The sequence below is a fragment of the Rhinolophus sinicus genome, linkage group LG13 (genome assembly GCF_036562045.2).
Source record: "Rhinolophus sinicus isolate RSC01 linkage group LG13, ASM3656204v1, whole genome shotgun sequence".
Taxonomy (NCBI): Eukaryota; Metazoa; Chordata; class Mammalia; order Chiroptera; family Rhinolophidae; genus Rhinolophus; species Rhinolophus sinicus.
In genome coordinates this window covers 32,528,108-32,542,059 of record NC_133762.1, presented here as the reverse complement: position 1 = coordinate 32,542,059, position 13,952 = coordinate 32,528,108, and the positions used below count along the sequence as shown (strand labels likewise).

The 13,952-nt window shown below is 43.8% G+C and overlaps 1 long non-coding RNA gene across 9 annotated transcripts in view; it reads right to left on the bottom strand.

Annotated features, from left to right (window-relative positions):
- LOC109456686 (uncharacterized) overlaps window positions 1-13,952 on the bottom strand; it is a 97,949-nt gene that overhangs the window by 28,008 nt on the left and 55,989 nt on the right. For 6 of the 9 annotated variants that reach the window (XR_012491189.1, XR_012491190.1, XR_012491192.1 and 3 more), the window contains one exon: window positions 9,885-11,512. This is a non-coding gene — a long non-coding RNA (uncharacterized LOC109456686). Of the gene's footprint in view, window positions 1-160; window positions 4,115-7,525; window positions 7,704-8,206; window positions 8,239-9,884; window positions 11,513-13,952 lie in introns of all 9 variants that reach the window. The other 3 variants (XR_012491188.1, XR_012491194.1, XR_012491193.1) reach the window with 3 other exon arrangements.

Below are 13,952 nucleotides of genomic sequence, written 5' to 3'. Positions count from 1 at the left end.
CTGACAAGGAGCCAAAGACCTGATTCTTCTGCTGGGTATGTTTAGTCCCTGAGGACCCCTCTTTGCCTGCAGCACATCCAAGACTTGGAGGCAAGCCTTCGACCCAGGGTGACCTGGTCTGAACCCCGGCATCATCCTCAGAGGTGTGGAATCCACTCACCGTGTATATTTACAGACGGGCTTTATACTCCCACAGAAATGCACTCAGGAATGGCCCTCATCAGAAATCTGTGTATAATATCCTCTTCTTGATGAGGAAGAAAGGGCTGCTGGCTAGAGGGGCCAGGACAGAGGGGGAGGAGAATTAATTTGATGTCAGGTTTCAACTGTTGAGTTACTAATCTAATCAGTGGCGACTTATGCTTTTAGATGTATGGCTTTCCAAAAATGAGAAATATCCTTTTTCCAAAAGGCTGTTGGAGAGGAGATAATTACCCCAATACAATCTGTGCTTATTCTCATCGTTGTTTTTTCTTTCTCTTTAAACACGACAACATTTCCTACATGTGTTCAGTGAAGCTGAAAATGCTATTTTGATAATGGGCCCACAGAACGTTTAACAGGCCTGGATGACAACGTGAGACTTTCTTAAGGAAAGAGAAGGCAATGAAAAGCTATAATAGGAGTCATTAATGGGAATGGGGAGGTCTGCTGGAGACATCACTGCAATTCTCAGTTTTGCTGTTTTCTTAATCAGGCTCTTCGGAGGTCAGACCTGAAGTATGATCTCTCCAGCTCTCTTGACCCTGTCCTTACTTAACCTGACCCTCCCTATTACCAAGATGGAGCCCTCCTTCCTCAGCACCCCACCCCCAACGGATAAAAACTGACTAAGTACTTACCATGGACCAATTTCCCTATTACGTGCTGGCAGTAAGTGGAAAATAATCTTTGTCCCTGCACTTCACAGCCCGAGGAATGCAGACGAGAAAAGAGAATGGCAACCAAATGTGATGGTTTCCATGATGGGGCAGCACTGTATTCTATGGGAGCAGTGAGAGAGGGGAGGAACTCAAGTTCCTGGTCTCAAAAAACGAGTAGGACTTTCCCAGTGTGAGAAACTGAGCCTCGTTATCCAGTTTCAGTCCCGTGCCCATCCCTGAACCAGCTGCTGAGGCCAGAAGTATGGAAGACACTCTGACTGATGCAAAGTGGCTACCCGCTTGGTGGACAGTTGTTATTATAGCCTGTTTAGCATCTATCCCCCTTGCTTCTGGTAACAGGACCATAATGTTCTTTGGGGAATCACTTCTCCCCTACAGTCAGTCAGTGCGTTTCCCAGGGGGTGACTTTGTTGTCATTTCCAAGGATGGGCATGTGACTATTGAGTTTGCTCACCACACTGAGAAGGGAAGAAAAGTGACAGGAGAAGAAAAAGGTGAAAAGGAGGAAAGACGAGGCAGTCCAATGGGTCCTCAACTAGTAAAGCTCTATGAGATGTAATCGTCATTTGGAGAATGGGATAGATCCTCTTATCCCTTTAAATGTGGTTATGCTCCTGAGGTGGAAACCCTACCTCCATTCAGAGTTTGACCAAAGCTCATGGCTGAGTTTTTGTGGTAGTGGTTTGGGTTTGTGTTCCAGTTGATTTTGTTTGGTTACACAAAGTGAAAAGCCTTTGTCTGACATGGACATCAATGTGGTTCAGAACAAAGATTACATATTAGAAAGAAGGAGGCCATTATGAGAATTCAGGGCGATCTTAAAGAATGCCATAGGAGTGAGATTTGAGGCTGTCTTATCCCAGTCCCAAAGGGCTGGCTCACATCTGGGTTACAGAAATAAAAAATGGAGAAAGGAATGAATTACTCTTTGTTCAAGGCCCTTCTCACTATGATATAAAGTATCTTTTGATAAATCTGGATAATTTTTACCTTTTTTCCCCCCACATATCAGGTTTCCTAGCATCTTTAACTTCATGCATGTAACCAGGCCCTCCAAAACACCTTCTTCATTCAGAGAGACAATTCTTTCTGCCTTTTATGATTCTACTTTCCATATTAGTGGGCTTTCCAGAGCAGCATTTGCCCAAAACCTTACTGCAACACCTCTGATCAGTTAGCATATGTCCTTAGCCCTGCAGAACTAGAGAAAATCAGGGAGATGGAGAAGCCACAGGTGGACACGGAGAGAAGGGTTTCCAGGAAGACTGGGAGGAAAGCAAGGCTTTGACGTCACAGGGTAGGGATGTGACAACCCAGCCTCTGAACTCTACAAGGGCAGGAATCTTATCTGTCTTGCCCATTTGTATGCCTCTAGCACCTGGGAAAGTGACTCATAAAATGCATAGGCCCTCACTATGTATTTCTTAACTGAATAAATGAATGGACGAACTCCTCAGAGCTCTATGGATTAAGTGTTACGGCTCATAGAGGAAAAGAAACTGAGGTAAAGTGGATTTCTCCAAGTCGCAGAATCCCAAGGCCCGGATAGAAATTCCAGTGGGTTTGGCTGCAAAGCCTGCGTCATTTTCAGCCTCACACATGGCTGGCTCTTTCTTCCTATTTAAACAGCACTGCTTCCTGTTGCTTTAGCCCCCAGCTTGCTGTTTGGCATGATCTAATCCTCAGCTCATTGTGACACTGAAAGCAGTGGTTCTCCATCATTAGGCAGCATAGACTCACACAGAGACTGGACTAGCATACAGGCTTCTGGGCTTCACCCACAGAAATATTGACTCCATCCGCCTGGGTGAGAGCTGGGAATCTGCAAGTTTAACCTGGGTCCATTACGTGACGAATCCCTTTCTGGAAAAACAATTTTGATGGTGCAGCCAGGTCCTTGCAGATTCTCCTTTTACTGTGTGTGTGTGTCCCTTGGCACCTGTGGTTCCTTTTTCAGGGGCCGCCCTTGTGCTTTGCCCTCATACACAGAAAGATGGAAGTTTCTGGGAAATTCTATCCCTCTGGGAAACCTCAGACTGTTGTGTGAAGTTGTATGAAAACCCAGCTCCCGTACTTTACGTCAGGACACGGAGGTTTCACTTACATTCCAGTATCATGGCAGCATCGAGCTGAAGTCACACTCTGCAGGACTTGGCCTGAGATCGCACCTTTGCGTGATTCCCTACCTCTTCCTGTCTGATTTCCCCTGTCCCTTGCCAATTTCCCTTTATAAGTTATCTGCAAATGAATCCTTCTTTCAGGGTCTGCTCTGGGCATCTAAACTGCGACATGCTTCCTGGCTTCCATTCTTCATTACTTATGCCCTGTCTGCACCCCTTCTCAGAGCTTGGTCTTATAGAAAGCGGAATATAAACAACCCAAAATCAACACATTTGATGCTTAAAAGTAAGTTCTCCCCAACTCCCTGAGAACCATATACATTTTGAGTTGACAGTTACCGAAATAAGAGATGTCAAGCTGGAAGGTGGAATGGGTCAAGCCTCTTCCAGGAAGGCAGAAATAGTAATCCCCACCCTCAAGGTCAAAAGAATTGGCTCTGAACTGCCACTGGGGGCTGACGTGGCACCACCTATCCCCTTCTTCTGGGAAGCCTGAAGTCAGACCCGTCTGCTAAGACCCCACTAGGTTTAGCCTCTATTTCCCTTCCTGCCCCCTAAAAGAGAAATGCACATGACCTCCTCATAAAGACCCAGAAGTTAATCTGTCATTATTTTCTATGCTTTCAGAAAAGAATAGAGAGAAGAAAAGACAATGTATTTCTTCATAGGGAACTGCGTGACTGAGTGACACATCTTTCCATTGTGAAATCTGAGCTACTGTCATAAAAAATCTAGAAGAAAAGGGAAGAGAGGGACAAGGTGGCCTGAAGAGGAAGCACTAGCCATGTATTTGCATTTCTATGGAAACAGTCTTAGGCAGACATGGCCTTGGTCTTCTGTGGTCAGAGGGGACGTGAGGTCAGGTGCCCAGCAGCTGGTCAGAGGCTGCTGTAGCAGCAGTTTGCAGGGAATGGGGTGGCACAAGCAAACAGGCTTCAAAGGCCTCCAAACCTTCTATCAGCAGGAACAAGGAACTCGTGGGCTTCTCTCTCCGTATGTCCAGCTGAGTCTTGTGACAGTCTCTTCCCATATGTACTTGCAAATGGGCTCCCCTCCTTCAAAAAGGACCATGCAGTGGAACAGAGAGTCGATAGATGAATGGCTACATGCCTTGTGGTTGGGAGAAAAGAAAGTGTTTCATTTGCACTAAGTGAATCAGGTAGAGTTGATTCCAGTAACACAAGGATGGTTGCGTATTAGCAACATGAATCATGCAGATTAATAGATTAAAGAGGAAGAAAAAAACCAGCGGATCATTTTGAGAACTGCTAAAAAAAAAAAAAAAAAAAAGTGGATGAGAGTCAATACCCGTTCCTGATTAGGAAAAAATGAACACACATACCTTATTAAAGTAAAAATAAGAAAGAAATGTTGAATATGATACGACTAGAGGTTTACAACTAAATCATACCTAATGATAAAACATCAGAATCATTGCTAACTATACAGAACAGAAGAAGAAGCTGACACATTATAGCTTAGCATTGTTCTAGAAGTTCTAGTCCCCACAATAAGGTAAGAAGACGTTTAACTATTGGTAATAAATGGGCAAGATAATCGCTACTTGAAGACGAAGTTATCTATACGGAAAATCCAAGAGACAACTAGAAAACGGGTAACATATTTAAGAAAAGTACACACAAGCACATACACACACACACACATACAGAGAAAGAAGGGGAGAGGGAGAATGTTGACAGTGTGCCTTTGTGGCATTATGCATCATTTTAATCCTCACTGCAAATTAGCCATGTGGGTACAGCCTTCTATTCTTACAGACAATACAACAGCCTCAGAGAGGTTTAGTGTCTTAGTCAAGGTCACACAGCTTCTAACTGCTGGAACATGAACCCAGGGGTGACTCCCTCCCAACTCACTTCCTTTGTGTACGAACACAACCTGACTTTTATTATTAATATAAATGTTACTCTATTCACATTATAAATATTTCTTAAAAGCTACCCCTTGGTGAGTACTTTTTATATGCCATGCCCTGCACTACGAATGAATGATTTCTGTCTCCCCAAAGCCCAGCAAAGGCTCCTCAGAGTTTCCTGGTCAACATACGTTTCTTCAATAAATACAACTTCAGTACTCTCCAATTGCTCACTTTCCCTAAATATTACTATCCTGTGTAATCCATGAGCAGAGAAGGATAGCATTTGGAACCAGAATGGGTCAACAAAAATGAAGAAACTAAAATGCATGGATGCTTCACCGGCTCTCCCTAAAATATCTTCTCAAGACAAATATTTGTATAGTCCAGATAAAGGCGGCTGAGACAGGTAACAAACACTTTGCCCAGCATCCCAAATTTGGAGACAAGACTCAAACCCAAATCTGTCCCCACCTCCCACTGCCTTTCCATGAGTTAGACTTTCCTTTTCTAGTCCCTTCCTTCAACTCTTACAGGGAGCACACCTCACTAGATTTGAGGGGCCCACCCGTTCCTAGAACAAAACTGGGCATTGGGCCCAGAGAGGATGGGAAATCCTTTCTCCACCCAAACATAATTACCCAAAACCACACCGTGAATGCCAGCTGCTATTCACCGAGCACTCACTGTGCATTGATTGTATTGCCTGCAAAGCCTCATTTTATGTTCACTGCAGCCTTGACAGAAAACACTGCGGCTCTCCCCATTTTACAGCTGGGAAAGCTGAGACTGAGGGAGGAGAGGTGCCTTTCCCATGCACACACACTTAGTAAGCAGCAGAGCCACGCTTCCTATCCATAGCTCTCTGAAGTCAAAACCAATTCCTCAGACATTCTGTTGTCATCCTCCTACACGTAAGTGCAAGGGCCAAAGTGCTCAAAATTCACTTCCCTTCATGCTCCTAACCCCAGCATCCTACAAATCTCTAAGATCTACCTCCAGAGGTTCCAATGCACAAGGTCTGGGGAAAACCCAGACAGCTAGGTCTTCTCAAACACACCAGGTGACTGTTGTGGTCATTAAAATGTGAAACCCTCGGGCCTGGAAGATTCTACTCTTGGGCCAGGACTTGGTTAGGGAGACCCACCCCTAGACAAGGCGTGGCTTACATCCCCTTTGTTTTTCTCTGGAAATGATAGCCTCTGGGCTTCCTGTCTCTGTATGGCCAGAACATGTCTTCTAGAGACAAGAAAGGGAATGGACTGTCTGCTGCAGAAGGTCTATGCTTTGGAAGACGGTCTCTCCGGAACTAGAAACACAGCTTGTTCCCTGCCTAAGGAAGTGGCAGGTTCCTTTTCCTACTGAGCTGTGATGACCAGTTAGAGATGATAACAAACAGAGCAGGAGAAGTTAGGATAGGCAGAGGGAGGAAACAGTGTTACCCACTGTTTCCTGGGGGAGCTGCCGGCCTGTATCAAGTGCACCCTATTTATTTGGCAAGGTCTGCTGACAAACAACGTTGTCTGCTCTCTCCCGCTGAAGAATTCCTAATATGAACTATGAGACATCCACTTCCTTCCTGTAATTCATCTCCTGTGTAACGCAGAGATTTCTCCTGGAAGTAAAGCCGGCCTCACCACCTCGGCTGCCAGGTTGGCAGTAGAATAGTGGAATCTTGTAGCTGCAACCCTCTCAGAGAGACGCTGCCCCATTGCGTCTTTTGCTGGGTCTGCTGTTTCCAGCAAAACAAGCTGCGTGTGGGGTTCATTGCCTTCCCCGGCATGTCCGGGAGCAGGAAGAGATTGTCCCACTGCCAGCGTTCTCTGCTTGATTCTCTTCCCTTCTCTGGGGCATTTCAGCTCTCTGAACCTGGTACCTTGCTTTCTGGAAGGCCAGGAATATTCTGTGGTTAAGGAAAATGGGACGCATGTTGGTGCACAGAAGAAGTCTCTGGATGTTTGCCCCTTAAAACCTTGAGAGTACATTCGTGGACAAGTCTACACTGGCAAACATTTCTATTTCTAGCTGTTGATGATTTGGGGGCTCTGCATAATGGATCTGTCTAGAGCTACAGAAAAAGGCAAGGCCCCAAGTCTAAAAGCTCAGTGAAAAGGCTTTAGGATGCAACACACCCCACCAAGGAAACGCAAGCCAGATACATATACATGGCAATGCTTCTGATAGAATCTTATACCTGCATCCCTGATCCATAAGAGTAACTACTTTCCTAAACAGGCTTTGTACTCAGAGAATCATGATTGATGGTAAATCTCAGGGTAGGATGGAGACCAGATAGAGAGCCTGTTTCTAGAGTGAGACTGTAGTCCATTCACTCATTTACTCACACAGTTGCTAAGGCAACAAATGTGTATTAAACACCCACAGATGAGCAAGATGACATTCATTCAGCACAATGAGGGTTGTTTTAGGGGATGCAGAGTTGCTCTTGGACCCCAGAGGCAGGCATCTAACGTAGCCTAGCTGTGGGGAATCAGGGAGGGCTTCCCCAAAAGGCTAACACCTAAACTGAGTTCTGAAAAATGAGTAAGAGTATATGCAAACGCGGGGGGCGGGGGGGGGGCATGGGGAGCAAAGCAGGGATCTGAGGAGCTGAAAGGACTGGGTGGCTACAGGGTAGTATTTACTGCATTCTGAGAAGTCTTGTTAATACATCATATTGAGCCCAATGGAGAGTCGCAGAGTGCTTTTTAAAGGGGAAATGGTATGAACAAAATGAATGTTGAGAAAGGCCACCTGGCTGTCAAGTAGAGAACTGATGGGGAGGATGACCCCAGTGCCAGTAGGAGCCGGCTTTGTAGTGACCTGAGACGAGAAAATAGAGGGCACTTTTATGTGGTGTCAATGGAATGGAGAGAACAGGATGAATTCACAACTTATTTAGGAGGTAACAATTTTTTTAAAAAAAAAAGACTTGGACAAATGTAATTATCTCCATTTAGATGGCGTATAGGCTGAAGAGTGCCCCCCTCCCACCAAAACTGTCGCGTCCTAATCCCCGGAACGTAGGAATATGTGATCTTAAACGGCAAAAGGGATTTTTGAAGAGGTGGTTCCATGAACGATCTTGACGTGTGGAGGCAGCTAGGTTAGGCAGGTTGGCTCAGTCTAATCACAAACTTTCTTGTAAAAGAAAAAGGGAAGCAGGAGAATCGAAGCCAAGGAGAGAAAGACTTGAAGCTGCTTTGCTGCTGGCTTTGAAGGTAGAGGAAGGGGCCAGGAGCCAAGGAATATAGTTGGTTTCCAGAAGTTGGAAACGTAAGGAAACTGATGGTCCCCTAAAGCTTCCAGAAGGAACGCAGCCTTACCTCCTCATTTTGGGCTTCCGATGTCCAAAACTCTGAAAAAATAAACTGTGTTATTTTAAGTCACTAAGTTTGTGATAATTTGTTACAACACAATAGGAAACAAACAGAAAAGGGAACGTTTTGCTCTTAATAGGCATTCAGTAATGATGTGGACAATTAATGAACAAATGAGGCTTAGAAAGGTACAGTAGATCCTCTAAAGTAACAGGCTCGCAGCCCTCAGACTCACACTTGAAGTTTAAAATGGTCCTTAACTGATAACGGTGGTTGATCAAAGCATGAGATGCGGAGATGGGAGACTTACTTTCACCGTATAACACATTACACTATCTAAATTTGTTACCATGTGCACATATTACCTATGTTTAAAAGTTAATGACCCTTGTCTTCAAGTATGGGGCGCTAACACAGATACATAGATCAAACTGGAAGAGAAAGTAATCAATTCACTCTTTGTTGGACGTACTCAATTAACTAAATCTGTATTCCAGCACCTACCTACTTAATCTGTTTTCTTGTGTCCACTCTCTTCCCCTTCCCCATGTCTTGGCTCTAGGAACAGTTTATATCTGTACCACCCTCTCCATTCTTGACCCCATGAAATCTTACATACAGTTACATACCCCAAACAAAATACTCAGACGCTCATCCTCTGATGTGACATCATGGACAGAACATGCCTTTTAGAGACAAGAAACCCTAGGTTTGAATCCCACCCTCCACAGCAGGATGACCGGGGGGAAAAAATTATTTCAATTACCTGAACCTCAGTTTCTCCATCTGTGAAATAAACATGGTGATATGTTATGGGGATTTGTTTGTTTGTTTGTTTGTTTGTTTTTAAAAGGATTTCAGTCAAGCAACACATGTCAAGGATTCAGCACAGTATCTGGTACTAAACAAATATTAGTTCAATTTCTCTCTGTGTCTCCCCTTTTCTTGCCTTTTCCACAGGAGCCAAAGCTCTCGTCTTAGGCCTAACGCTCCTCAAATGCTCGGCCGTCTATGACAACTTTGATTTGTCTTTCTTATCCTCTCACTCTTCTCTCTCATTTTATAGTTTTAATCCTATAATTTAATATCCGTACAGCAAGACACACTGTCACAGTCAAGTTCTGAACCTGGGGGGGGGGGCGGTCACTGGCCTCATCCAGCTTGTGCCACAATCCCCTCCCCAAGGGTTTCGACAAGAGTGCTGTGCACACTTCATCCCAGACTGTCTTCCCTGATCCCTTGAATTTACAGAGCTCTGCCCACCCCCGTTTACTTCCCTATTCCATCACCCACATTATTTCCTCGGATTTATCTAAGTTATTTGTCTGCTTTTGTTCCCTCCGACTAGAATGCAAGTTCCACGCCTTTGTCTGTCCCATTCCCACCCTTAACAGAGTGTCTGACCTACAGGGGAAACCTAATTAATATGTTGGATTTACGAAATGAATGAATGAATGTAAGCCTTACTGGGACATGCCAGGGGTAGCTGAAAATCTATTGTGGAGTTCATGGATCTCTGAGAATGCTCTCCCCAGAATCATGGTGGGACTCGTGTAAACGTGTGTGTGAAGACACACACACAGTGGATGAAATAGGAGAGAATTAAGGTGGTTTAACCTTCCATCTTTTGTTTCTGGCTTGACTGGAGAGTGATTGGTGTGCAATGAAAATGGCATTGCTTTACCTGGCAGTGAACACGGCCGCAGGCAGCTTGTAAGAGCCATCATGCTGGTGGCATGCTTGGATCCAAGGGTCATCTTGTTTAGCCAACACTCCGAACTCTAATCACGGGTATCCAGGCACGAGCTGTATTCCAGAAATCTCTGTCTTTCAACAGCTTCAGCATTTACTGGACAGCCTCTTATGTTGCTAACACTTTTATAATCATTCTTTTATTTAAGGAGTATTGCAAAATCCCATTTTACTAACGAGGAAGCTGAAACTCAGAGAAATTGTCATTTGCCCAAGTTACACAGCTGGAAATTGCAGAGTCATGGTTCAAGCCCCAGTTTCACTGAGTCATGCTCAGATGCTTGTCTTCAGGCCACTAGCACTTCATCTTTTTTTTGAGTGGTTTTGTCTTACATTCATTTTCTCTGTCTGGAGAGCCCCGAGCTGACCTGCTGCATATCAGTGCTCAAAAGAGCTCTCTGGTTTATTCAGCTTCTCTCCACTAAGATCTAGAGAGTGTTGCATTGAAGGGCAGAAGCTTCCATCCCTCGGTGTGTCTTTATTCCATTTTATTATTTGCACTTTTTGTGTCTTTTATATTTGCACAATTTGAAACAGTTCCAGATCTCTTCTCCCAGTCCCAGAGTCTGTTACTATGGAAAGAGTGAGCCGTAGACGTGCTGGATTCAGGAGGAAGGTTTCCTGGGCAGGTGTACAGGGGAGAATTTCCTCATCCCAGGTCCCCAGAACCACACACTGTCTTTCCAGAGGTGTCCCTTGGTCTTACAAGACAACTCCACTGTAGCTAAAGTGACATCAAAAGTCTGCTTGCCAGGGAGAGCCATTATTGTTCCCAGTCCCATTGAGTAAATCCTTAAACTCTTTCCTGTCCACCATGGGCAAGTGACAGAGCCAAGTACATAGGCCCGTAGTAAATGCACAGTTCATCTTTCCAGTTCATCTTGAAAATAAGGAAACAAATGAATGGCACATACACACAAATAACCCAAAAGTGTTGCTATTCTCAGAAGACTTGCATTTTAAAGGCTTTCTTTTTGTTTAGTTCATCCATGTATTCAATAATTGCAAAGCTTCTATGAAGCTCTAAGCCCTGTGTTATGAGCTAGAGACAAAAGGACAAGCACAAGGAGGCAAGGCCCTGTCCTCACAGAGCTTACAGTCCAGTGGCACATCTGGATTTGGGTCCGGTCCTTTTGTAATTCATAATTATGAAACATAATACATGGTCTGAGAAAGCAGCATAGGGTATCGGGGAGGGTTTACCAGGAGAACCTCATCAGGTCTGGCCAGGCAAGGCAGGAAAATGTTCCATAAAGAAGGACTCGAGGACTCACTCCTGAAGAAAGATTCTCCAATGAGAGTGTGCTCCAGAGCTGGAGCAATTGACAAGAACGGCATGCTGGGTAAGAGGGTGAGCAACATCCTCACCAAGAAACAGAGCTGGGCTAACTCTCCAGTTTGCTGGGAGCAGTCATCTTTCAATTTTTTGCCTGGTTACTCACCGAAAGAACATTGAAAATGTTGGTCTCCCTTGCAAAGGACATCATTTCTGGCATTCTGTAAATATTGACATTTTAAAACAAAACTGCAAAACACTCTTTAAAACGTAGTCCAGAGACTCTAAAAAAAAAAGAAATCATAGTAATTTCGTAACCATCTTCATTCGTGGAAAAGAAGGAAGAAACTCTTGTGTAACAGTCAGATAATTTATGTATTTCTTTTTCTCCATAAACTAATAGTTTCATTTCACTCCCGTCCCCAACACCCCCAACACACACACACATGGAATTTTAAGCTCGTGTGATATACTTTGATGTTTTAAAATCTTTTATTGATCATATTTGTCTGCTACAGAAATATGTACGGAAATTGACTTTTTAATTTTGTTTGTAATTCCTAGGGCTATATCGTTCTAAGTATTAAAAAGAATTTCTTCTATGTGGAGATATTTTTATTATTACTAAGCCATGGATTAGAACAAGATGGATACATTAAAATTTTGATAAATATTTATTAACCAGAAATAATACAATTGTATTAAAAATGCATCTTTTCATGAGATGGATCCACGAGGCTGCTTATGTTCCTGAGGATGATTATGACTAATAACATGAAAGAAAGAGGACTCAGTATCAGTTCTATTCCTTTTTTATTTATTTGTTTTTATAGGCATTAAACGTTTAGAAAATGTGTTCACAAAAACAACTACATAGAAATGGAAGCTTCTTTTCTAACCATTGTTACTCAAACTGTTACTCCAATTCAGTTACGTAACAAAAATCACACAGTGACCTAGCATCAAAAAATATTTGTAATGTTTTGAATTATCCCTTTGTTTGGTGCCCTGGAAGTTTTTCACGTTAGTATAATGCACTGTAATAAGATCTCCAGTGGGTGAAAGGTATATTCTTTTTTATTTTTCATGGGGAATGGGAGAATATGAAATAAAAAGGACAAATCCAAGGCCAACTCAGTTAGACCAATATTAGAAAAGAGTTTATATGGAAGCTGATGATCCAAAACCAAATTTCTCTATGTATCTCTTGGAAAAATATTTATAAATGTTCAGAGGTCTGTGCACTTCAGTTTAAAGACCGCTGGCTGAAGATTAGATAATACTCCACTCAACCCCTGAGACTGATAATACCCTTGGTTTCACTCCAATATGCTGAGCTCCCAACAAGGGGAGAGAAGCCACCGAGGTAGGTGTTGCTTAAACCTCCACCCCTCCTTCTTCAGGCTGAAGGGCTCCTTCCTGGATTTTTCAGATCCTATGCCCCTGCAGGTTAGAGTCCCCTGCCGGAATTAAATACCAGGAAGGAAAGAGGCAGGGTGGAATGAGAATAAATAGCACAACTTGACCTTGGAGGGCAAGGAAAGCTTAACTGAAGAAGTGACATCTGATCTGAGATATAGTAGATGTATAGAAGTCAACTGGGCCATGAGAGGAAGTAGGAGAGGGAGAAGGTTTCAGGCTGACAGAATGGCACACCGAAAAGAACTGAAGGAAAGGGCACGAGGGGCTCTGTAAGGTAGGAGGAAGAGGGCATGATTTATTCTCAGTGCCTGCAAAGTCACTGGATGGTTTTAAAGTCTGAACTGACATGATCAGATTTTCAATTCACAAAGGTCATTCTGGGAACTGCTGGTGGCCAAACCCCAGAAAAAAGCACAAATCCAGAAAGGAGGTGGGCTAGCCAGCCCAGAGAATAAAAGGACGGTCACCTCCTCCATTCCAGACAGCAGACCTTGTTTTATAGAACCTAAGAGCATTGCTTGACTCTTTGAAGCCCCTCCACACTGAACTTCAGCCCCTGATGTCTCCTCTCTCAGTGACGTTGAGACAATTCTCCCCAACCTGTTGGTGAACACTTGGCTTCCTGGTCCCAGAATAGGACTTCAGTGTTATACCCAAGCCCCAAGGTATTTCAAGACTAGAGAAGACAGGTAAGCCTGGTTCTCCCTCTCCCTTCGTTCTGGCCGTAGACTTGCAACCAGCTGCTGGGATTTGTACAGTTTGCTTTCCAAAGCCTACTGCTTCCTCTTCTACTGCTGACCTGCACATGGGTATCAGAGCAGATCACTTTTTACAAGTTTTCCAGGCTACAAAACATTTATAATTGAAAATTAAAATCTGAAGATGCTGTAAAGACCTCTATCTCTATGCCTCGCTCCAGTTCTATCTCTATCTCTACCCATCACTTTACATATCCAGATGTGGGTTTACATTTTCCTGCTTCATAAGAGGTAGATAAAAATCCATCAAACCTGCATTGCACATCCAGAGCTTTGTAAAGATCCCACAAGTTCCCTAGAGACCTCTGGTCTCCCACTTCCCCTGAACACTTCAGTTTGGGCCACCTTGCCCCATTAGTGTTTCACCCCATTCGTTCTGCATCGACTCGCATAACTCTTCTAAATTCCCATCTAATGAAACATTCATGCAGTGTGTGAGTGTATAAAAGCCCTTGATACTAATTTTGGGAAGGAGCAGAGATTTACATTATGGCAACACAAACAGCTTGAAGTTGACTTTGAACTAGTCAAGCGCCTAAAAAGT